The sequence below is a fragment of the Triticum aestivum genome, chromosome 4A (genome assembly GCF_018294505.1).
Source record: "Triticum aestivum cultivar Chinese Spring chromosome 4A, IWGSC CS RefSeq v2.1, whole genome shotgun sequence".
NCBI classification, from domain to species: Eukaryota; Viridiplantae; Streptophyta; class Magnoliopsida; order Poales; family Poaceae; genus Triticum; species Triticum aestivum.
Window position 1 is genome coordinate 556,547,446 of NC_057803.1, and position 27,423 is coordinate 556,574,868.

Genomic DNA, 27,423 nt, shown 5'->3' on the forward strand with positions numbered 1-27,423 from the left:
TTCAAGAGTGTTCAATAACAGTATCCTCGGAAGTACCACTTAACGATATTATAAACAACCGTGACGCAACGGGCCGGATTGCAAAATGGGCCATTGAGCTCCTCCCATTCGACATAACTTATAAGCCATAGCGAGCCATCAAGTCACAAGTCTTGGCCGACTTCGTCGCAGAATGGACGGAGGCCGAACTCCCTAAAGAGTATGGCACATATTCAAATTGGATCATGCATTTCGACGGCTCCAAGATGTTGGCCGAACTGGGGGCTGGCGTCGTTTTGACGTCCCCCACAGGAGACACAGTTCAATACATACTCCAGATTATGTACATGGACTCCAACAATGCAGCCGAATATGAGGCCCTTTTACATGGTCTCCGGATGGCAGTATCCATGGGCATTCAACGACTAAAGGTGCGCGGGGACCCGAACCTCGCAATATCCAAAATAAATGGAGACTTCAATGCCAAGGATCCAAAAATGGCAGCTTACCGCAACGCCGTCCTAAAAATGTCAGCTCGGTTCGAAGGGCTTGAATTCCACCATGTAGCCCTGGAAAATAATCAGGCGGCGGATGTCCTGGCACGCATCGGCGCTAAACGCGATATAGTCCCCCCCCAACATCTTCTTGGAAAGGCTGTTCAAGCCATCCGTAGTATGGGAAGGGGAGCCGAACAATAACAGCCCGGACCCAACCGCACTGCCCGACACCGAACATTCTGACACAATCGGAGGCTCTGCCAATGAAATAACACCTTCAGCCCACGTAATAATGGTTGTTATCGCCCCGTGGACGGAACCATTCCTCGCCTACCTTACTATGCAGGAACTCCCCGAGGACCAAAACGAGGCACGCTGCATAGTGCGGCGATCCAAAGCCTACAAAGTCCACAAGGGAGAGCTTTATAAGAAAAGCACTACCTGAGTCCTTCAAAGGTGCATCTCCGAAGAGGAAGGGCGGAACCTCCTGGCTGAAATTCATGCCGGACTCGGCGGTCATCACATGGCAGCTCGGTCCCTTGTAAGCAAGGCCTTTCGTACAGGCTTTTATTGGCCGACGGCCCGGGCAGACGCCCAGGACTTAGTCCAACGATGCACCGGTTGCCAGCTCTTTGCAAACCAAAGCCATATGCCACCCACTGCCCTCCAAATTATCCCCATCACTTAGCCCTTCGCGGTCTGGGGGCTTGACATGGTTGGACCCCTTAAAGGCGGAACCCACAAGCAAAAATACTTACTGGTCATGGTGGATAAGTTCACCAAATGGATAGAAGCCAAGCCTGTTAAGACGGCCGAATCCGGACAGGTGATAGACTTTATATCCGGGGTTGTACACCGTTACGGCGTCCCCCACAACATCATCACGGATAACGGCACGAACTTTATGGCCGACGAGGTAAAACTTTGGTGCAAAAACATGGGCATCAAGCTCGATTATGCTTCCGTCTATCACCCACAAACTAACGGCCAGGTCGAACGTGCAAATGGTCTTATCATGAGCGGCATCAAACCCAGATTAGTGCGGTCCCTCAAGGAATCTAACACGCACTGGGTAGAGGAGATCGACTCCGTACTCTGGGGGCTGCGGACCACGCCGACTCGCACCACCGGATACACACCATTCTTTATGGTGTACGGCACAGAGGCAGTTTTGCCTTGCGACATAATTCATGACTCACTTCGAGTGCGCATGTACGAAGAAAGAGAAGCTGAGCTCGATCGGCAGGATAGCTTGGATGCATTGGAGGAGGAGCGTGATGTGGCAAAAGCCCGTTCCGCATTCTATCAACAGCAGGCTCGAAGATACCAAAGCAGAGAAGTACGGGCCAAAAATTACAACATTGGCGAATTAGTTCTACGACTACCGGACAAGAAAAAGGACAAACTCAAGCCCAAGTGGGAAGGTCCCTTCATAATTGACCAAGTCCTAACTGGTGGAGCGTACCGTCTGCGAGATGCATCGGATAACCGACTCGAGCCGAACCCATGGAACGCAGCCCGTCTCCGAAGATTCTATGCCTAGCGCCGGACTCTGTGTTCGTCTCCTTCCTCTCTCCATTTTTTATATACTTTCTGTCTTACATTCCTCTTCTCTCTCTCTCTCTCTCCCTCTCTCTCTTATATCCTTTAAAGGCTCATAAAGTGACGCGCTATCCGCGCTCATTAAACCTGGGGGCTTCTTTAAACAGAAGCTTATTTATACGGGCTTCATGCCCAACACATGTGTCACACTTCCGCATGTACCTTTTATTCACCATTATATGCATCGATATGACTTAAGTTTTGGCCAAGCTGGGTTGCCTGGCTCCTGTGCTTACCCCCTACGTTCCCGATTGTTTGGCTAGGTGGTAAAGGGAGCACCTCTGCGATTGTTACTGCCGGGTCAGCCGGACGTGTACCTCAGACTGGGTGAAGCCGAAAGCTAGTGTTCTTAAGGGAATATTCGGTCGATGAACTAAAGATGATCTTTTTTTATTTTATTTATCTATACGCCCCCAGATGTTTTTCCTATGTTTCTTTTCACAGCATGGACATGCACTTTAGGGCATGCCTCCCAGGGAAAGGAACCCCTAACAGAACTATTCTCCCTGGAAGATGTTTCTTACTAACCATGTAATATAACATAACTAGTCGGGCACTTGTCTGTTCACGCACTAATGACCCCTACGCCTGGTCTCCATGCATTCCCCGGTTCCTATATAACCGCATGGGAATTCGGACACACTCCAGACCGTCAGGTCCCGAGGCTGAAGCGAAAAGGTCGGCCATGACAAATGATCTACAATCCGACTAGAAGGCATTATAAATGTCAATTAAATTACATAGTCATTTTGACTGACTGTATTCCTCTTCAGTACCATCTAACAGGCTATCTAATTTACAGTCCTGCTGGGAATACTTTGCGGCCAACTCTACTCGGCCATATACTAAGCTTACAGGGATCTCCTTCCCATCGGGCCCTACAGGACCGACCTCGGCCATGTGGTTGGGGTCAGCCTTTGTGTACCGCGTCTTCACCATGGCCCAGGCTTCCCTAGCGCCTTGACGGCAGGCCGATATCTTCCACAATCGGAAGCGCCGCCGTGCTCCCTTTAGCTTCTCTGCAAGCTCTCCAAGACCTTCGGGCATGGAGATGGATGGCCACAGGGCCTGGGCAACGCCTTGCATCGCCTGCCGAACTCGATCGATTAGTTGCGAGAGCTCGGGAAGAAGGTCACCCGTAGAACCGGGCATCTCCTCTGCAGGAAGACCTGTTAGCGCACCTACAAACATTTCTCTGTTAGTCAACTTCCCCGCCGAACTTTCTTTCAAAGGTTCGTTCAAGCACTTACTAAATATGCCACGCCGAAGCCGCTGATTCTCCTTAACGGAGTCTGACAGCTGGGCACGAACATCTTTCAGCTCGACGCCCAGCTTGGTGTTGGCATCTTGGAGATCGTTCTTCTCCCGCCTCACCTTTGTCAGCACCTTCTCACCATCCTTTAGCTGGCGTAGGAGGTGTTGCCTTTCCGGATTCAATCCGGCGCCACCTGCAATTTCATTTGTCAGATTCGCACCCATATCGTGCTTCGCAAAATACTTATCTTTCGAAGTGTATATTACCAGAGGGGGTCTCCTTGGGCTCCCCTGCCGTGGCTAGTGCGGCCTCAAGTTGGGCTTTGCACTCTTCCAGCTCCTTGGACAGTAGGGAATTCTTTTCTGTAAGAACCTGCATAACAAATGATCCATCAATCAGTTATTCTAACTGTTTCAAGTCTCGGGGGCTACTGGTATATATATATAATTACCAAAATTTTCTTACCCGTATGTCTTTTACATATTGCTCCGTGGCTCTGGCTAGACCATTTTGAGCGGCACGGAGGTACCCATCTCCCGAATTAAAGGCATCTAATGCCTCTTGGGAGAAACAAGCGTCGCAAAGAATTGTCCGGCGACGCCTATGGTTCATGGCACTCTCCACCTCAGAGTTGGTGGCAGACAACCTGTCCACATCCTCCATCGAAGGAGCGTCCGGTGCGTGCCTTGTGTTCGCCTCCGCCTCCGGACCAGGCTTCGGAGCCTGGCTGGTGGAGGCGCAGTTGGCAGCCTCTCCGGGTATAGTCCGGCGAGGTCTCTTTGACCTGAAGAGAGCACGAGTGTTAATATGCCTCGCAGGTGTAACACCTAGGATAAGGGGGCGCGCCATACCTTTGCGCTGATGCCTCGGTCCGGACTGCGCCTTTTTTCTGCCCACGGGCCCCTGCGGCCCCTAGTTGGCTTGCCGCCGCAGGTTCGGCCTCCCGTCTCAAAAACCTCCCCTGCAAAGCTCGGTTGTAATCAGGAAACTGAAAACACGAGAGGGTGGACACCTATTCGGGGTACTGGGTCTTCGATCTCAGTTACCTAGGAGGCCCGGATTAGCCCTGGGTAATCGGCCATAATGGCCACCAAGGCGTTGTCCTTGCTCAATTGATGGAACACTCCATCAATCATCTCCACAGATATGTCCGGATCCTCTTGAGAGGCCGGGTCGAGGGACCGTCCTGGGTCCTCGGGTTGTGGAGGAGGGTTGTTTATTTCCTTAACAGCCCGGCGCAGTTCCTGCGTTAAAGTCGTTAGACTGAATATTTAACAATGGGAATACAAAACAGATGGGCAAGTAAATGTGACCTCTTACCCAGCTTGGGGGATTGTGCATAGAGAATCCGCCCTGTGGGTTGACGCGGAGAAATTCCTCCTCTTCTCCCTTATACAAAGTGGACAAGATCTTTAGTAGCGCGGCAGCTAAATCCGGCCCCTTACGGCCGTAGCGGGTGGCGTCCTCCTCCTCGTTGAAGTCCCACATGGGGTGGCTTCTATACTGAAGCGGCTGCACCCCCCGCATGATGCATTCAGCCATAACCCCGATCATGGTCAGTCCGGAATGGGCTAACAATCTTATTCGGCCCATCAGGTAAATGATGTCCCTGTCACTTTCCCTCTGAAGGCTCTGTGGACGCCAGCTTAGGCGCTTCTTTAAGGGAGCACTGTCGAACTCAGGGAGGCCAATCCGAACAGGATCCGGCAGCGGGACATCCTCTATATAAAACCATTCCGAAGGCCAGTCTTTGGACGCCTTCTTTGGAGTTCCGGATAGATATCCGGTCCCGGCGATGCGCCACACTTTGGCTCCGCCAACTTGATACATTGACCCCTCCTTAGAGCGGGGCACAAGGCAGAATAACCTTTTCCATAGCCTGAAATGAGTCTCGATGCCCAAAAACAGCCCGCAGAGGGCTACGAAGCCCGCGATATGCAATACGGAGGCAGGCGTGAGATTGTGTAGCTAGAGGACGTAGAACTCCAGCAGCCCCCGGAGAAATGGATGGATTGGAAACCTGAGCCCCCTTATTAAATAAGGGACGAGGCATACCCGCTCTCCTTTGGAGGGATTAGGGGCACTCTCCGCTTGCTTTCCGCCATTATAGACGGCAAGACCGGCTCGAACCGGGATCATGTAGGCCGGGGGGAGAAATCCCTTGGTCTGGAGCGTCACTAGCTTGCTATGCGGGATGGAGCATCTCTCCCAATATCCAGGCTGAGGGCTGGAAGGGCGAAAGGAGGAGTTGCGATGGCTGGCCATGGTGGAATGGACCTATGTCGGATGCGCTCTGATGAACACTCGCGAAGGGGAGAAGGTGTGGTGTGGATTTAAATCCTCGTCCCCTTAAATGGGCGGCTCATTTACGCGGCTAGGGGTGTGAATGTAAAAACACTCAGACTTTTCATATTCGTTTGACACATGGGAGACAGCCATTATTGGGCGTAGAAGCCGAGGAGCGCAACATTTACAAGAAGCCGGACTTTATTCAATAGGTACACGGAATCTAGAGGAGAACCCACCTTGCAATGCCGAAGACAATCTGCGCGCCGGACTCATCATCATTGAAGCCTAGTTCGGGGGCTACTGAGGGAGTCCTAGATTAGGGGGTGTCCGGATGGCCGGACTATACCTTCAGCTGGACTCCTGGACTATGATGATACAAGATTGAAGACTTCGTCCCGTGTCCGGAAGGGACTTTCCTTGGCGTGGAAGGCAAGCTTGGCGATACGGATATGTAGATCTCCTACCATTGTAACCGACTTTGTGTAACCCTAACCCTCTCCGGTGTCTATATAAACCGGAGGGTTTTAGTCCATAGGACAACATACACAACAACAATCATACCATAGGCTAGCTTCTAGGGTTTAGCCTCTCCGATCTCGTGGTAGATCTACTCTTGTACTACCCATATCATCAATATTAATAAAGCAGGACGTAGGGTTTTACCTCCATCGAGATGGCCCGAACCTGGGTAAAACTTCGTGTCCCTTGCCTCCTGTTACCATCCGGCCTAGACGCACAGTTCGGGACCCCCTACCTGAGATCCACCGGTTTTGACACCGACAGCTCCCCTTGTGTCAAATCAATAAATTTGGGTTGAATACTCTACCCTCAAAAATTGTTGCGATCCCCTATACTTGTGGGTTATCAAGACTATTTTCTGGCGCAGTTGTCGAGGAGCATAGCTATATTCTTTGAGTCACTTGGGATTTATATCTATTGATCACTATGAAGAACTTAAAAGATGAAAGAACCAAGATTTTTCCCTCATCTACGAGGGGAGGTAAGGAACTGGCATCTAGCTCTGCACTTGATTCACATTTTTTTGAGTAAACTTGTGACACCTACTCCTGCTATTCATTCTGATATGTCGCATGTTATTGATGATGCCACTTCTGCTATGCATGATGCTTATGATGAAACTACTACTATGCTTGATAACACTGTGCCACTAGGTGAATTTCTTGATGAACAACTTGCTAGGGTTAGAGAGAATGAAATTATTGAAACTGATAATACTGATGAAAGTGATGCTGAAGATTCTCCCCCTAGATATGAATTGCCTGTTGTGCCTGAGGGTTATGTTATGGATGAAGAAACTGCTAGAGACTTTTTAGCTTGCAATGATAGATATGATCTTAAGAAATTGTTAGCTAAGCTGAAAGAAAAATATGTGAATGCTAGAATGAAATATGACCCTGCTTTTGCTACTTCACATATCTGTATTTCTAATAAGGATTATGATTTCTCTGTTGATCCGGAGTTAATTACTTTGGTTGAATCTGATCCTTTTTATGGCTATGAATCTGAAACTGTTGTGGCACATCTTACTAAATTAAATGATATAGCCACCCTGTTCACTAATGACGAGAAAACTCGCTATTACTTTATCCTTAAGTTATTTCCGTTCTCATTAAAGGGTGATGCTAAAATATGGTTTAATTCTCTTGATCCTGGTTGTGTGCGTAGTCCCCAGGATATGATTTATTACTTCTCTACTAAATATTTCCTCGCTCATAAGACACAAGCTACCTTAAGGGAAATATATAATTTTGTGCAAATTGAAGAAGAGTCTCCCACAAGCTTGGGGGAGGCTTCTCCGATTACTTAATGCTTTGGCTGACCATACTCTCAAGAAAAATGAAATACTTGATATCTTTTATAATGGACTAATCGATGCTTCCAAACACCACCTGGATAGTTGTGATGGTTGTGTTTTGTGGGAAAGAACTGTTGATCAAGCTGAATCACTATTGAATAATATGTTGAGTAATGAAAATGCTTGGACACTTCCTGAACCAACTCCTAAGCCAACTCCGATGAAAAGGGGTATTCTATCTCTCAGTCTTGAAGATATGCAAGAGGCAAAGAAATCTATGAAAGAAAAAGGTATTAAAGCAGAAGATGTTAAGAATTTACCACCTATTGGAGAAATACATGGTCTTGATAACCCGACACAGGTAGTAAAGGTAAATTCTCTCTATAGATTTGATGAAGGTGATATTCCTCGTAATAAGTCTGCTAGCCAATGCTTGGATTTGTTCGATAATTTTATTGTTAAGCAAGAAAACTTCAATGCTTATGTTGGTAGACAATTGAAACGCAATGCTTATATGATTGAACACTTGAGTGATTATATGTCTAGAGTTAAAGGTGAACTTAAAATTATTAGTAAACATGCTTCTATGGTTACCACTCAAGTAGAACAAGTACTTAAAGCTTAGAATGATTTGCTCAAAGAATTAGATAATAATAAAAATGAAAATGTTGTTAGAGTTGTGACTAGAGAGGGTAAAATGACTCAGGAACCTTTGTATCATGAGGGCCACCCCAAGAGAATTGAGCAAGATTCTCACAGAATTAATGTTGATGCACCTAGTTCTTCTAAGACAGAGAAAAAGAAAAATGATAGGACTTTGCATGCTTCTAGTGAACCTGTTGTTGACACACCTGAGAATCCCAAAGATATTTCTACTTCTGATGCTGAAACACAATCTGGTAATGAACATGAGCCTAGTGATAATATTAATGATGATGTTCATGTTGATGATCAACCTAGCAATAACAATGATGTAGAGATTGAACCTACTATTGATCTTGATAACCCACAATCAAAGAATCAACGTTATGATAAGAGAGACTTTGTTTCTAGGAAGCATGGTAAAGAAAGAGAACCATGTGTTCAGAAACCCATGCATTTTCCTCCTAAACCATCCAAGAAAAAGGATGATGAGGATTTTGAGCTCTTTGTTGAAATGATTAGACCTATCTTTTTGCGTATGCGTTTGACTGATATGCTTAAAATAAATCCTTATGCTAAGTACATGAAAGATATTGTTACAAATAAAAGAAAGATATCGGAAGCTGAAATTTCCACCATGCTTGCTAATTATACTTTTAAAGGTGGAATACCCAAGAAACTAGGAGATCCAGGAGTACCAACTATACCATGCTCCATTAAAAGAAACTATGTTAAAACTGCTTTATGTGATCTTGGGGCCGGTGTTAGTGTTATGCCTCTTTCTTTATATCGTAGACTTGATTTGAATAAGTTGACACCTACTGAAATATCTTTGCAAATGGCTGATAAATCAACTGCTATACATGTCGGTATTTGTTAGGATGTGCCTGTTGTGGTTGCAAACTTTACTATTTTAACGGACTTTGTTATTTTGGATATTCCTGAGGACGATAGTATGTCTATTATTGTTGGTAGACCCTTTTTGAATATTGAAGGGGGTTTTATTGATTGCAACAAAGGCAATATCACTTTTCATGTTAATGGTAATGAGCATACGATACACTTACCGAGGAAACAACCTCAAGTCCACAGTACAAATTCTATTGGAAAAACTTCAACAGTTACTATTGGAAGTTTTGAATTTCCTCTTCCTACTGTGAAGAAGAAATATGATATTCTTATTGTTGGGGACATGCATATCCCCATTGAGGTGACTTAGTGCTATTCGAAAATTCTCTGGTTTCATATTATTCGGAAAGAGTTTGTTAACAAGAGTTGATCAACCTTGTTAGTGGATTCCTTTTGATGAGCATGAGATGGATGAAGTTAGAAAGCACAACTCTCTGTACCCTCCTTTTACTTTCTGTTATTTAGATTAAATAAAGCAAAAATAGTATTTTATGTCTGTTTCTGAATTATCCTTGCAACAAAAAATATCCTGAAAATAAAAGTTCTCCAAATGCCCTGAAAATTTTATATGATTTTTCTAGAATATTTAAGAATTATTGGCACTAAGAACACACCAGGGGGCCTCACCACCTGGCCACGAGGGTCCAGGGCGCACCCCCCTGCCTTGTGGACCCCACGTGGGCACCCTCCACTTATTCTTGCACCCACAGACTTCGTCTTCCTCCAGAAAAATTCTCCACCAGCTCAAACCTGAGTTCTAGCTCATCTTGCTGCCATTTTCGATCTCCTTGCTCAAAGCTCCATTCACAAAACTGCTTTGGGAGATTGTTCTTCAGTATGTGACTCCTCCAATGGTCCAATTAGTTTTTGTTCTAGTACTTTATTTATTGCAAATTTTTGTTGCTTAGGTGACCCTGTTCTTGAGCTTGCATGTCAAATTTATGTGGTCAAAAGTAGTTTTAATGCATGATATGGCCTCTAGGCACTTGTAGGAGTAGTTGCTATCAATCTTGTTGAGTTTGATTCACTTTTATTTTGAGTCGCTAAAAATTTCAAAAAAAATCAGAGAAAGAAAATGATGAAGAGATTGTTGAGGGGCTCTTCGAGCCGAACCTCGAAGGATAAGCAAAGTGAAGAGAATAAGAAGCCCAAATATAATCTCCCTCGCACTGCGGAAGTTCGACCGTGCGAATGGCCTTGTGATGAGTTCTTGAGAGCAGCCGGTATATATGAGGACTTTTATTATTTGGCTGAGAATGTAGGCCTCGTTGACTTCCTCCGCGACCAACATGAACAGTATCTCCTCCTCACTAATATTTTCGTGCAAAAATTTTACTTTCATGTTAAGAAATCACCACCTTCGGTGGAATTTCATTTATATGATGAGGTTAAGGAGATGTCACTATATGAGTTTTGTAGGGTCTGTAAGATACCCTTTGCGGGCAGCATAGAGGAACCACATCGTAATGATGTGGAGGGATTTATTGATATGATTTTTGTAGGGGAAACGAGGAAAGTTTCTGATGCAAGAATTACTAGCATACATTTTCCTGTTCTACGTTACTTTGCAATATTTGCTAGTAGATGCTTAATTGGTCGCGGGAACAGTGGAAACCTTAGTTCCCCTGATATTGTTATTTTGCGACATGCCTTGTTTCGTGATACCACTTTCAATTTAGGCGCTATTGTTGCTAAACGGTTAAATCTGAACCGCACAAAGGGTCCCATCTTTGGAGGCATCTTTGCTTCACGCCTTGCTACACACTTTAACATACCTATTAGGCATTGTGATAAAGAGGAAAAGTTGTTGCCTCCTATTTTACTAGATTATAAGAGTATGGTAGCACATGATTTTATTATTAAGGATAAGAAGAAGATGCTTAAGTATAGATTGATATTTGATAAAAACTACTATGAGATTATTACCTTACCTGCTCCCTCTTTGTTATCATATTTTCAGGCACGTACCTCGTGTTGCCGGAGGCCGTTCATGCATACAGGAGCCTGACATCAGCTCCAGAGCCTGAGCCGGAGCCACCACTTGATCCTTACCGTCAGTTTGTTTATCAGTGGGATCCGAAGGAGATTGCCAACCAGTGGCACCCAGAGGACACTCCTCCATACACCGGAGAGGGCAGCTTTGAGCCATGGCCATAGACCAACTTAGGCCAAAAGCCTAAGCTTGGGGGAGTACATATTCCTCACCGACATTACATTCATGTTCACATGCTCATTCCAGTTGTCGGTGCTCATACATTTTCATTGTATTATCCATGCTAGTTTATTTTCTTTTTAAGCCTTCTTCTTGTGTGTTTGAAAAACCTTAAGAAAAACCAAAAAAATAGTTGTATCTTTTGGCTAGTTTACTCTCCATGCTTGTAGTAGTAGTAGTTAAAAAGAAAACCCAAAAAGATTTCTCGTTCTTACTTTGCTTGTTGGGAGCTTTCCCGTGTAAATAGTTTTGTTTCTTTTCTTTTCTTTGGGGGTCGAGAGGAGAAGACCATGATGAAAATGTTGATGGCTCTCATATGCATTATTGTTGATCTAACAAAGAGCCCATATTACCTTGTCTTCTCCCTTGTATCGAATGCTTGCAGATTCCAGCTTAGTCCAACGCACGTGCACTATTATTATTATCCACACCGTTCGGTCGTGCAAGTGAAAGGCAATAATGACGATATATGATGAACTGATTGAGATGAGAAAAGCTGGTATGAACTCGACCTATCTTGTTTTTGTAAATATGATTAGTTCATCGTTCCGGATTCGGCCTATTATGAATGTAACATGTTTGCAATGACAATTAGAGATTATAGTTGCTCATGCCATGCTTAATTAGCTAGGAGTTTATAACGGTTCACCTTGCGTGCCAACATGTTATTAAAATGGTTGTGATGTGGTATGATAGGGTGGTATCCTCCTTTGAACGATTCGAGTGGCTTGACTTGGCACATGTTCACGCATGTAGTTGAAACAAAATCAACATAGCCTCCATGATGTTTGTGTTCATGGTGAATTATATCCTACTCATGCTTGCACTCAATGTTGATTAATTTTAATGCAAGTTCATGACTGTTGTCGCTCTCTAGTTGGTCACTTCCCAGTCTCTTTCTAGCCTTCACTTGTACTAAGCGGCAATACTGCTTGTGCATCCACTTCCATAAACCCCAAAAGTTATTCCAAATAAGTACACCATACCTTCCTATATGTGGTATCTACCTGCCGTTCCAAGTAAATTTGTATGTGCCAAACTCTAAACCTTCAAATGAAATTCCATGTCATATGCTCTAATAGCTCATGTATCAACTAGGGTTGTCTATATCTTTCATGTTAGGTGGGTTATTCTCACAAGGAGTGGACTCCGCTCCTCATTCACGAGAAAATGGCTGGTGACCAGGATGCCCAGTCCCATGCTTAAATTAAAATAATTGCAAACAAAACACCCCCAAGATTGTTGTTAGTTGGAGGCACCCATTGTTTCGGAAAACCCATGAATTGATGTTTGTTGGTCGTAGGGGGAGTATAAACTTTACCATTCTGTTTGGGAACCGCCTATAATGTGTGTAGCATGGAAGATATTGAGATCTCTTAGTTGTTATGTTGACAATAAAAACATGCCACTCAAAATATTATTTATCTCTATTTCAAAAATCGAGCTCTAGCACCTCTACAATCCCTGCTTCCCTTTGAGAACGGCCTATCTATTTACTTTTATGTTGAGTCATCATCCTCCTATTAAAAAGCACCAGTTGGAGAGCACCGCTGTCATTTGCATGCATTACTATAGTTTACATTGAGTATGACTGTGACTGGATATCTTTTACCATGAATTACAATGTTTAGTCAGTCCTTGATCTTCATAGGTGCTCTGCATTTATGTTTTGCGGTCTCAGAAAGGGCTAGCAAGATACCATCTTGTTAAATCATATTATGACTGTTTTGAGAAAGTGTTGCCATCCGAGATTTACTATTATTGCTCGCCAGTTGATTATGCCATTGATATGAGTAAACATGAGATCTAAATGTTATTGTGAATATGGTTAGTTCACAATCTTTGCTGAAAACTTGAATGCTGGTTTTACATATTTACAACAATAAGATCAAATAGAGTTTGTAAAAGTTTTTCTTTATCACTTTCAGTTTGTCAACTGAATTGCTTGAGAACAAGCAAAGGTTTAAACTTTGGGGAGTTGATACATCTCCATCGTATCTACTTTTCCAAACACTTTTGACCTTGTTTTGGACTCTAACTTGCATGATTTGAATGGAACTAACCTGGACTGACGCTGTTTTCAGTAGGATTGCCATGGTGGTATTTTTGTGCAGCAATAAAAGTTCTCGGAATGACCTGAAACTTCACGGAGAATATTTTTGGAATATATAAAAAATACTGGGGAAAGAATCAACGTTAGGGGGCCCACACCCTGTCCACGAGGGTGGGGGCGCGCCCCCTGTCTCGTGGGCCCCCTGAGGCTCCACCGACCTCAACTCCAACTCTATATATTCATGTTCGGGGAGGAAAAATCAGAGAGAAGGATTCATCGCGTTTTACGATACGGAGCCGCCGCCAAGCACTAATCTCTCTCGGGAGGGCTGATTTGGAGTCCGTTCGGGGCTCCGGAGAGGGCAATCCATCGCCATCGTCATCATCAACCTTCCTCCATCACCAATTTCATGATGCTCACCGTCGTGCATGAGTAATTCCATCGTAGGCTTGCTGGACAGTGATGGGTTGGATGAGATTTATCATGTAATCGAGTTAGTTTTGTTAGGATTTGATCCCTAGTATCCATTATGATCTGAGTTTGATGTTGCTATGACTTTTCTATGCTTATGCTTGTCACTAGGGCACGGGTGCCATGATTTCAGATCTGAACCTATTATGTTTTCATGAATATATGTGAGTTCTTGATCCTATTTCGCAAGTCAATATTCACCTACTATGTGTTATGATCCGGTAACCCCGAAATGACAATAATCGGGACCACTCCCGATGATGACCGTAGTTTGAGGAGTTCATGTATTCACTAAGTGTTAATGCTTTGTTCCTGTACTCTATTAAAAGGAGGCCTTAATATCCCTTAGTTTCCAATAGGACCCCGCTGCCACGAGAGGGTAGGACAAAAGATGCCATGCAAGTTCTTTTCCATAAGCACGTATGACTATATTCGGAATACATGCCTACATTACATTGATGAACTGGAGCTAGTTCTGTGTCACCTATGTTATAACTGTTGCATGAGGAATCGCATCCGACATAATTATCCATCACTGATCCATTGCCTATGAGCTTTTCACATATTGATCTCTGCTTAGTTACTTTTCCGTTGCCACTGTTACAATCACTACAAAACCAATACTATTACTTTTGCCACCGCTACCGTTACTTCCATATTACTTTGCTACTAAATACTTTGTTGCAAATATTAAGTCTTTCAGGTGCGGTTGAATTGACAACTGGACTATTAATACTTGAGAATATTCTTTGGCTCCCCTTGTGTTGAATAAATAAGTTTGGGTTGAATACTCTACCCTCGAAAACTGTTGCGATCCCCTATACTTGTGGGTTATCAGCGTGCCCTAATGCAGATCTGAAGTTGAGGAAGAGAAGCACTTACAGTTGCAGATGGACTACCGTGGAACATAGGCATTATCTGGTCTGATCAGGTCGATGCAGTGGCCGGAGTGGTGCAGCGGTTGGAGGTCGCGACGGCGGAGCTCGGGCGACAGAGGAGATGCAGAGGAAGACGAAAGAGATGAGGCAAGGAGGAAAATGGAAAGAACCCCGCCCCTATTTATAAAGGGGGAGATACAAGGCATGCACGGGAATCGAGGAGGCCGAAATCATCATATGGTTGTATAGATGCCTCAATTTTCGGGATGTACATTAAGATAAAGATCAATTAAGATGTGTTGGACCTCGTGCGAAGTTAATGAGGAATGACATCGTGGTGGTTTAAGAAAATCCTGTGAGCTGGCGTCATGTCAGGTTACAAGCAAGGTTTATTAAACAAGGTGATACAAGATTTTTGATAAGTCAGGTATTGAAGATTGATGTGAACAAGTTCAAATCAACCTGGGGCCTAATGCTGGGGATATAACTACTGGGTATGAACCACCCAAGAGGGGTCGGGTTATACCATTGGCGACTTATCAATGAAGATGGGGGATTATATGAGCCTATGGACGGCCCAAGGCCCAGGAGGATGAACCACCATGTATGTATAACTTGTATTGTAAGGCAAGCGTAGATAGTCATCGAGTCGGACACATTGTGTATGAGCCGGTCGGGACTCCGTGAGCCGTCGGGTGTCAACTTGTGTATATAAAGGGACGACCCAACAGTGGCTTAGGGCAAGAAATAAGAGATCAAGAACTAAGTCAAGCGTATTCGCTCCCTAGTAATCGAAACCCAAGCAATACAATCCCAAATGGAGTAGGCCTTTACCTTCACCACAAGGGGCCGAACCAGTATAAACTCTCTGTATCCTTTGTCCCGTCTAACCCCTTTAAGCTAACCTAGTTGCGATGACCGCATGATTAAGTCCTTCTGCTAGGACATCTGCCGTGACAATTCCACGACAACTATGTTCTAAGATTGATGTTGCTATGACTTTGCCATGCTTAATGCTTGTCACTTTGGGCCCGGGTGCCATGAACTTAGATTTGAACCACTTATGTTATCATCATTATATCCATGTTCTAGATCCAATCTTGCAAGTTATAGTCACCTACTATGTGTTATGATCCGGCAACCCCAGAGTGACAATAGTCGGGACCACTCCCGGTGATGACCGTAGTTTGAGGAGTTCATGTATTCATTATGTGCTAATGCTTTGTTCCGGTTCTATATTAAAAGGAGGCCTTAATATCCCTTAGTTTCCAATATGAACTCCACTGCCACGGGCGGTAGGACAAAAGATGGCATGCAAGTTCTTTCCATAAGCACGTATGACTATTTACGGAATACATGCCTACATTATATTGATGAACTGGAGCTAGTACTGTATCACCCTAGGTTATAATTGTCTCATGATGAATATCATCCAACAAGTCACAGATCCAGTGCCTACGAATTTATCTTATATTGTTCTTGCTAAGTTACTACTACTATCGTTACTATTACACTTGCTACAAAATTACTGCTGTCACTGTTACCATTACCATTACTGCTGCTACTATTATCAAAACTATCATACTACTTTGCTATTGATCACTTTGCTGCAGATAATTAATCTCCAGGTGTGGTTGAATTGACAACACAATGGCTAATACTTACAAATATTCTTTGGCTCCCCTTGTCTCTAATCTATAAATTTGGGTTGAATACTCTACCCTCGAAAACTGTTGTGATCCCCTATACTTGTGGGTTATCACGGTGCATTAACTACCCACCTCGTTCCCTGTTTTTGCCACGAAAAAAGAAATCACCCAATAGGAGATGTGGGGTGCATATGCATTCAATGACTTGAGACTACTTAGCACAACATGCAGTGCTCAATTCTCTTTATGCAATGACATTAATTACAAAATATTACTCCTACCTCCATCCTGGTTTATTGCTTCCCGTAGTATTTTGTGCCAAATTTTGACGCATGTCACCAAAAATTGTATCATTGGATTCATATTTGAACATAGTTTCCAATGATATTTTTTTGGTTACATGCATTAATATTTTATTAGTTAAATCAAAGGTCAAAACGTGGCGCAAACTACCAAGGGGGCCAATAAACCAGTAAACATTAAAGTTCTCTCATTTTACCCCAACTTGGTCTCGATGACTATACTCCACCGGCACGGAGGGAGGGCCGAGGAGTAGATGGCCAACACACACATGAATGCAACCCAGTCTGTACTTCACATATAAAGGTTCCTCGCCAGTCTAATATAAGAAATCCTACATACATATGCACCCTAACCAAGGGCAAGAGTGATCACTCCAATCGCAAGATCAGTTGACTAGAAGTTAGACCCACCGAGGCGATGAGCGCGAGCATCAGCCAGCTGTGCCAGATGGTCCACGACGCCAACCTACGGCCCGGCACCGAGGAACATCTCCAGGTCGTGCTTGAGCCCACAAGGGCGAGAGGCCTCTTGGACAACAGCTTCGTCTCCTTGTTCAATGAGGTCCTCGACAAGTTCACCGTCGTCCAAAAGCTCACGGACGACCTTGACGTACGCCTCCAGCCCATGCGCCCAGGCTCTGCGATGCCCGCCACCCTTAACGACCTCTATGGTGACAACCTCTTTGATGCACTGGTGGCCCTGCGACTGCCCGTCGTCGCGCCAGAGAATTTCCACCTCGAGGTCACACTCGGCGCACAGCGCCTGGAGCAGCAAGACACCATCGACATAATCACCCACGTCTACGCACAAATCCTCCACAAGGACTACTATGTGCAATAGGAGGATGATAGGACGCTAGCCTTCTTGGACAGTAGGGCAACCTTGGACGACATTGTTCAGAAGCACGTTGAGCTCACTGCAACGTCGCTGCTCTTCACACGTTGGTTGGTGACCCAGTGCACTAGGGCATGAGGATGTCGTTGATGGATCTGTATGTATCTTTATCTTTCCATCAATTCCATGTAGTGGTATATTGTACTAGTAATTATCTTACATTTGGCATCAACTTCATAATTTTCGTATGTACTCCATGCATAAACCGCGCCAGAACCAAACTTCGGATTACTCTAGGGAAAATCCTTATTTCTATCTATCAGTCTCTGATACATCTCCATCGTATCTACTTTTCCAAACATGTTTGCCTTTGTTTTGGACTCTAACTTGCATGATTTGAATGGAACTAACCCGGACTGATGTTGTTTTCAGCAGAATTGCCATGGTGTTATTTATGTGCAGAAACAAAAGTTCTCGGAATGACCTGAAACTTCACGGAGCGTCTTTTTGGAAATAATAAAAAATACTGGCAAAAGATCAAGGCCAGGGGGCACACCCTAGCCACGAGGGTGGGGGCGCGCCTGCCCCCTTGGGTGCGCCCCCTACCTCGTGGGCCCCCTGGAGCTCCTCCGACCTCAACTCCAACTCTATATATTCACTTTCAGGGAGAAAAAATGAAAGAGAAGGATTCATCGCGTTTTACGATACGGAGCCGCCGCCAAGCCCTAAAACCTCTCGAGAGGGCTGATCTGGAGTCCGTTCGGGGCTCCGGAGAGGGGAATCCGTCGCCATCGTCATCATCAACCATCCTCCATCACCAATTTCATGATGCTCACCGCTGTGCGTGTGTAATTCCATCATAGGCTTGCTGGACGGTGATGGGTTGGATGAGATTTATCATGTAATCGAGTTAGTTTTGTTAAGGTTTGATCCCTAGTATCCACTATGTTCTGTGATTGATGTTGCTATGACTTTGCTATGCTTAATGCTTGTCACTAGGGCCCGAGTGCCATGATTTCAGATCTGAACCTATTATGTTTTCATCAATATATGAGAGTTCTTGATCCTATTGAGGGAGTCCTGGATTAGGGGGTGTTCGGGTAGCCGGACTATACCTTCAGCCGAACTCCAGGACTATGAAGATACAAGATTGAAGACTCCGTCCTGTGTCCCGATGGGACTTTCCTTGGCGTGGAAGGCAAGCTTGGCGATGTGGATATTCAAGATCTCCTACTATTGTAACCGACTTTGTGTAACCCTAAACCCTCTCCGGTGTCTATATAAACCGGAGGGTTTTAGTCCGTAGGACAACTTCATCATACAACAATCATACCATAGGCTAGCTTTTAGGGTTTAGCCTCCTTGATCTCGTGGTAGATCTACTCTTGTACTACCCATATCATCAATATTAATCAAGTAGGACGTAGGGTTTTACCTCCATCAAGAGGGCCCGCAAACATTGTGTCCCTTGTCTCCTGTTACCATCCGGCCTAGACGCACAGTTCGGGACCCCCTACCCGAGATCCGCCGGTTTTGACACTGACATTGGTGCTTTCATTGAGAGTTCCTCTGTGTCGTCGCAATCAGGAAGGATGCCTCTTCCCATCTTTAAAGACGGCGCCGTTACTAAGGGAGCCTTGGCTGTTGGCCAAACTCTCCGGCTAGGCGGTTTTCTCATGACCGCCTGTTCGGCCGTTGCGCCGACGGTGACCTCTCGGGTATTCAAAAGCAATCTTCGCGTCAACTCGGAACTCGTCGAGCAGTTAGATCCAATGGAGCTCTCTTCCATAAACGAGCTCTTGGATCGCATCGCTGCCTTGGGGGTCACTACGGATTATGACCAGGTTGGGCTTAAACCTGATCTAAGAGAAATTAATTCTCCCCAAGTCATCCATCACGTTGCCGTAGTAGAGGCACAATGCGGCGACTCTTCATCTATCTTAAGGACTAGCTACGTCCGGATTCCAGATCCCTCCAAGCCAGATACCCGCGGAGGGGAGGATGTAACTCAAGACCTGAACTTAGAATCAGGCAACGGGCTAGATTCACTGAACAACATCCAAGAATCCAAACCTCAGAGCTCGGAAACTCCTTGGCCTCTGAGTCTTAGATTGGGTGAAGTTCTGGATTTAATTTCACCCACCCGCCCAAACATAAGCGATCTATCCCAAATCAGGAAAAATCCTGAAGAAACAGTACATCATTACTGGGCAAGGTTCCTCCTGGTTATGAACAGCATAAAGGACTGCCGCGAGGAAAACGCAATCTCAATCTTCTGCAATAATTGCACGGACAAGGGAATCCTCAACGCCACAGGTCGTCGTGATCTTACACGCTTCACTGACTTGGCGTCCATAGTACAAAAGTACTGTGCGATGGAAAGCGCCCGAAAAACCGAAACTAAATTTTGGGACAATCCGTCCCTGAATAGAAACCTCGTCCGAAATAAAAGGGTGCATCATCATCAGACACCCGGGTTTAAAACCAAAAAACCAAAACCCTCTATAGGGCATGGAACCGTACTGGAGGGATGGCTTAATGGATCCTGTAAAATTCATAGTACAGAGGACGCCACACCAACTCATAGCCTTAGAGCATGTTGGATACTCCGGCAGGTGGCCAAAAGGGGCGAAGATCTCCTAATTCCGGAGGCCGTAGAAAGCCACCTCAGGGACTCCAGTACAGTCTTAACACTCTTCGAGACTTTCACATCAAATAAAATGCGAAAAAGAACACTCCACAGCTTCGCCGAAGTCTATCAAGTAGCAACAATAAACCCATGGAGTGACACGGCAATTACCTTTAATGCCAGCGACGAACCTAAATTCCGAACAGCTCGAGCACCAGCCGCATTGGTACTCAGTCCTATAGTGGACGGCTTTCGCCTCACCAAGGTACTCATGGATGGAGGCAGCGGATTGAACCTCATTTATGAGGAAACCCTTCAAAAAATGGAAATAGACTGGAACCGCATTGAGCGAAGCAGCACAACCTTCAGAGGAATAATCCCCAGTCGGGAAGCACGCTCTACAGGAAAAATCACACTAGATGTGGTGTTCGGCACGCCGGATAATTATAGGTCCGAAGAGGTCACATTCCAAGTGGCCCCATTCAGCAGCGGATACCACGCTCTGCTGGGGCGGGAAGCGTTTACAATCTTCCAAGCAATACCCCATTACGGGTACATGAAGCTCAAGATGCCCGGGCCAAACGGAATCATCACTCTCGCTAGTGATCCGGACATAGAACTCCGCGTCAAAAACAAGACAGCCGCACTGGCCCTTGAGGCACTGTCCGAAGCCCTAGCGGCTGAGGAACTGACTATGTTGCGCTCCACGGTAAATAGGGACGATGTGATACTCGACAAAAGATCCAAGTCCACCTCCTTTAAACCAGCGGATGAAATAGTCAAATTCCAGGTCCATCCAATGGACCCCAATAAAACAGCTTCCATCGGGGCACAATTAAACCCCGATGTAGACGCTGCACTGCGAGAATTCCTACGGGAGAACTGGGACATTTTTGCATGGCACCCTTCGAACATGCCAGGAATCCCACGCAGGCTGGCCGAACACAGCTTGAATATCCTAAAAGGATTCAAACCTGTCAAACAAGCCCTTCGGCGTTTTTCTGAACCCAAGAGACAGGCAATGGGAGAGGAGCTAGCCAAACTATTGGAGGCCGGATTCATCAGAGATTTAAAACATCCGGACTGGCTAGCAAACTTGGTTATGGTACCAAACAAGGACAAATCCTAGTGCATGTGCGTCGACTTCAAAGACCTCAACAAGGCCTGCCCAAAGGATCCCTTCCCCCTCCCCCGCATCGATCAAATTATCGATGCCACTGCAGGACACAATTCGTTGTGTTTCCTCGACGCATACTCCGGTTACCATCAAATCAAGATGGCCGAGTCAGACCAAGCCGCAACGGCATTCATCACCCCATATGGCCCATTCTGCTTCAACACAATGCCTTTCGGGCTCAAAAACGCCGACGCAACATATCAGCGCATGATTCAGACATGTCTGGCAAACCAGATCGGCAAAATAGTAGAGGCATACATGGATGATGTGGTCGTAAAAACAAGACATGTCGAATCTCTAGTAGACGACTTGAGGCTTACATTTGACAACCTCCGAGCATATGACATCAAGCTAAATCCAGAAAAATGCGTTTTCGGCGTTCCAGCCGGAAAGCTCTTGGGCTTCATTGTATCCGGTAGGGGAATCGAAGCAAATCCAGCCAAGATCCGAGCTTTGTCACAATTGGATATCCCAAAGGACCTCAAACAAATACAAAAATTAACCGGATGCGTGGCGGCTCAAAGCTGCTTTATCTCCCGGTTGGGAGAAAAGGCGCTACCCCTCTATCGCCTCCTTCGGCGCATCGAACACTTCGAGTGGACGGACGCCGCCACAGCCGGACTCGAGGAAATAAAAGCCATATTGGCAACAAACCCCGTCCTGGCCGCGCCAAACATTGGCGAACCAATGCTATTGTACATTGCAGCAACCCATCAAGTTGTCAGCGCAGTACTCGTTGTCGAGCGGGAAACGGACGGACACAAATTCCCCCTTCAAAAGCTGGTTTACTATGTGTCCACTATCCTCACCCCATGCAAATCACGGTACCCACATTATCAAAAGATTGCATATGCGGTATTCATGGCATCCCGGAAGCTACGACACTACTTTCAAGAGTGTTCAATCACAGTAGCATCGGAAGTACCACTCAATGATATTATAAACAACCGTGACGCAATGGGCCAGATTGCAAAATGGGCCATCGAGCTCCTCCCATTCGACGTAACTTATAGGCCACGGCGAGCTATCAAGTCGCAAGTTTTGTCCGACTTCGTCGCAGAATGGACGGAGGCCAAACTCCCTAAAGAGTACGGCACATATTCAAACTAGATAATGCACTTCGATGGTTCCAAAATGTTGGCCAGACTAGGGGCCGGCGTTGTTTTGATGTCCCCCACAGGAGACACAGTTCAATATGTACTCCAGATTATGTAAACGGACTCCAACAATGCAGCCGAATATGAGGCCCTTTTACATGGTCTCCGGATGGCGGTATCAATGGGCATTCAATGCCTAGAGGTGCGTGGGGATTCGAACCTCGCGATATCCCAAATAAATGGAGACTTCGATGCCAAGGATCCAAAAATGGTAGCTTACCGCAATGTCGTCCTCAAAATGTCAGCTCGGTTTGAAGGGCTCGAATTTCACCATATAGCCCGAGAAAACAATCAGGCGGCAGACGTCCTGGCACGCATCGGTGCAAAACGCGATGCGGTCCCCCCCAACATCTTCCTGGAAAGGTTTTTCAAGCCATCCGTAGTATGGGAAGGGGAACATGGGAATATCAGTCCAGACCCAACCGCACTGTCCGACGCTGAACAATCTGACATAATCAGAGGCTCTGCCAATGAAATAACAACCTCAGCCCACGTACTAATGGCTGTTATCACCCCGTGGACAGAACCATTCCTAGCCTACCTTATTAGGCAGGAACTCCCAGAGGACCAAAACGAGGCACGCTGCATAGTGCGGCGATCTAAAGCCTATAAAGTCCATGAGGGAGAACTTTACAAGAAAAGCACTACCGGAGTCTTTCAAAGGTGCATCTCCGAAGAGGAAGGGCGGAACCTGTTGGCTGAAATTCATGCCGGACTCGGTGGCCATCACACCTCAGCCTGGTCCCTCGTAAGCAAGGCTTTCCGTACAGGCTTCTATTGGCCGACGGCTCGGGCGGACGCTCGGGACTTGGTCCATAAATGCGTCGGTTGCCAACTTTTTGCAAACCAAAGCCATATGCCACCCACCGCCCTCCAAACTATCCCCATCACTTGGCCTTTCGCGGTCTGGGGGCTTGACATGGTGGGACCCCTTAAAGGCGGAACCCACAAGAAAAAATACTTACTGGTCATGGTGGATAAGTTCACCAAATGGATAGAAGCCAAGCCTGTTAAGACGGCCGAATCCGGACCTGTGATAGATTTTATATCCGGGGTCGTACACCATTATGGCGTCCCCCACAGCATCATCATCGATAACGGCATGAACTTTACGGCCGATGAGGTAAAACTCTGCTGCAAAAACATGGGCATCAAGCTCGATTATGCTTCCGTCTATCACCCACAAACTAATGGTCAGGTTGAACGTGCAAATGGTCTCATCATGAGCGGCATCAAACCCAGATTAGTGCGGTCCCTCAAGGAATCTAACACGCACTAGGTAGAGGAGCTCGACTCCATACTCTGGGGGCTGCGGACCACGCCGAACCGCACCACCGGATACACACCATTTTTTATGGTGTACGGCACAGAGGCAGTCTTGCCCCGCGACATAATTCATGACTCACCTCGAGTGCGCATGTACGAAGAAAGGGAGGCCAAGCTCGATCGGCAGGACAGTTTGGACGCCTTAGAGGAGGAGTGCGACGTGGCAAAAGCCCGTTCCGCATTCTATCAACAGCAGGCTCGAAGATATCAAAGCAGAGAAGTGCGGGCCAAAAGCTACAACGTTGGCAAATTAGTTCTACGCCTGCGGGACAAGAAAAAGGACAAGCTGAAGTCCAAGTGGGAAGGTCCCTTCATAATCGACCAAGTCCTGACTGGTGGAGCATACCTCCTGCGAGATGCGTCGAATAACCGACTCGAGCCGAACCCATGGAACGCAGCCCGTCTCCGGAGATTCTATGCCTAGCGCCGGACTCTGTGTTTGTCTCCTTCCTCTGTCCATTTTTTACATTTTCTGTCCTACATTTCTCTCCTTCCCCTCTTCTCTTTTATAGCCCTTAAAGGCTCCTCAAGTGAAGTGCTACTCGCGCTCATTAAACCTGGGGGCTTCTTTAACAGAAGCTTAATTATACGGGCTTCACGCCCACCACATGTGTCAAACTTCCGCATGTGCCTTTTCTTCACCATTATATGCATCGATATGACTTAAGTTTTGGCCAAGCTGGGTTGCCTGGCTCCTGTGCTTACCCCTACGTTCCCGATTATTCAGCTAGGTGGTAAAGGGAGCACCTCTGTGATTGTTACTGCTAGATCAGCCGGATGTGTACCTCAGACTGGGTGAAGCCGAAAGCTAGCGTTCTTAAGGGAATATTTGGTCGGTGAACTAAAAGATGACCTTTTTTACTTATTTATGTATATGCCCCCAGATGATTTTCCTGCATTTGCAGTCCGAACATGCACTTTAGGGCATGCCTCCTAGAGAAAGGAACCCCTAACGGAACTATTCTCTCTGGAAGATGTTTCTTACTAACCATGTAATATAACATAACTAGTTGGGCACTTGTCTGATAAAGCACTAATGACCCCTACGCCTGGTCTCCATGCATACCCCGGTTCTTACATAACCGGTAGGGTATTCGAACACAGTCCAGACCATCAGGTCCTGAGGTTGAAGCGAAAAGGTCGGCAACGACAAACGATCTACAATCCCGCTAGAAGGCATTACACATGTCAATTAAAAATTACATAGTCACTCTGACTAATTGTATTCCTCTTCAATACCATCTAACAGGCTGTCTAACTTACAGTCCTGCTGCGAATACTTTGCGGCCAATACTACTTGGCCGTACACTAAGCTTACAGGGATCTCCTTCCCGCCAGGCCCCACGGGTCCGACCTCGGCCATGTGGTTTGGGTCAGACTTCGTGTACCGCGTCTTCACCATGCCCCAGGCCTCCCTAGAGACTTGTCGGCAGGCTGATATCTTCCACAATCGGAAGCGCCGCCGAGCTCCCTTAAGCTTCTCCGAAAGCTCTCCAAGGCCCTCGGGCATGGAGTGGGAAGGCCATAAGGCTTGGGCAACGCCTCGCATCGCCTGCCGAACTAGCCCGTGCAGTCGCGAGAGCTCGGGAAGAAGGTCACCCGTAGAACCGGGCATCTCCTCTGCAGGATGACCCATTAGCATACCTACAGACGTTACTCTGTTAGTCGACTTCCTCGCCGAACTCTTTTCTTTCAAAGATTCGCTTAAGCACTTACTAAATATGCCGTGTCGAAGCCGCTGATTCTCCTTAGTAGAGTCCGACAGCTGGCCACGAACATCTTTAAGTTCAACGTCCAGCTTGGTGTTGGCATCCTGAAGCTCATTCTTCTCCCGCCTCACCCTTGTCAACATACTCTCACCGGCCTTTAGCCGGCGTAAGAGTTGTTGCCTCTCCGGATCCAGTCCGGCGCTATCTACAATATGATTTGGCAGACTCATACCCACGCTGCACTTCGCGAGATATTAATCTTTCGAAGTGTATCTTACCAGAGGGGGTCTCTTTAGGCTCCCCTGCCGCGGCTAGTGCGGCCTCCAGTTGGGCTTTGCACTCTTTCAGCTCCTGGGACAGTACGGTATTCTTCTCTGTAAGAACCTGCATAACAAATGATCCTTAAACCAGTTACTCTAACAGTTTCAAGTCTCGGGGGCTACTGGTATATACATATATATTTACCAAAATTTTCTTACCCGTATGTCTTTTACATATTGCTCCATGGCTCTGGTTAAACCATTTTGAGCGGCACGGAGGTACGCATCTCCCGAATTGAAGGCATCTAATGCCTCTCGGGAGAAACAAGCGTCGCGAAGAACTGTCCGACGACGCATGTGGTTTATGGCACTCTCCACCTCGGAATTGGTGGCAGATAGCCTGTCCGCATCCTCTGTCAGAGGAGCGGGTGCGCGCCTCGTGTTTGCTCCCGCTTCCGGGCCAGGCGTTGGAGCCTGGCTGGTGGAGGCGCGGTTGGCAACCTCTCCGGATGTAGTCCGGCGAGGTCTCTTCATCCTGAAGATAGCACAAATCTTAATATGCCCTGAAGAAATAACACCAAGGAAAAGGAGGATGCGCTATACCTTTGCGCCGGCATCCCAGTCCGGACTACATTCCTTTTTGCCCCACGGGGCCCTGCGGCCCCTCGTTGGCTAGCCGCCGCAGGTTCGGCCTCCCGCCTTGGAAACCTCCCCTGCAAAACACGGTCGTTGTCAGGAAAACTGAAATGCATGAGAATGGATTCCTTCTCAAAGGGATGAGACTCCGCTCTCTGTTACCTGGGAGGCTGGGATTAACCCTGGGTAATCAGCCGTAATGGCCACCAAGGTATTGTCCTTGCTTAACTGATGAAACACCCCGTCAATCAACTCCACCGATATATCCGGATCCTCTTCGGAGTCTGGATCGAGGGACCATTCTGGATCCTCGGGTTGTGGGGGACGGCTGTTTATATCCTTTACTTCCTAACGCAGTTCCTGCATTGAAATCGTTGGACTACATATTTAATCATGGGAATATAAAGCGGATGGGCAGGCACAATTGTTCACTTACCCAACTCGGGGCGTTGTACATACTAAATCCGCCCTGCGGGTTGACGCGGAGGAATTCCTCCTCTTCTCCTTTGTACAAAGAGGATAAGATCTTTACTAGAGCGGCAGCTGAGGCTGGCCCCTTATGACCGTAACAGGTGGCGTCATCCTCCCCGTTAAAATCCCACATGGGGTGGCCTCTATATTGAAGCGGCTGCACCCCCCACATAATGCATGCGGCCATGACTCCAATCATGGTTAGTCCGGAATGAGCCAATAGTCTTATCCGGCCCATCAGGCGAAGGACGTCCCTGTCGCTTTCTCTCTGAGAGCTCCGCGGACACCAGCTCAGGCGTTTCTTTAAGGGAGCACTGTTGAATTCAGGGAGACTGACCCGGATAGGGTCCGGTAGTGGGACATCATCTATATAAAACCATTCCGAAGGCCAGTCCTCGGACGCCTTCTTTGGGATTCCGGATAGATATCTGGTCCCGACGATACGCCACACTTCGGCTCCGCCCACTTGATATATAGATCCCTCTTGAGAGCGGGGCACCAGACAGAATAATCTCTTCCATAGCGCGAAATGAGCCTCAACACCCAAGAATAGCTCGCAAAGAGCGACGAAGCCCGCGATATGCAATATAGAGGCGGGCGTGAGATCGTGCAACTGGAGGCCGTAGAACTCCAGAAGCCCACGGAGAAATGGATGGATTGGAAATCCAA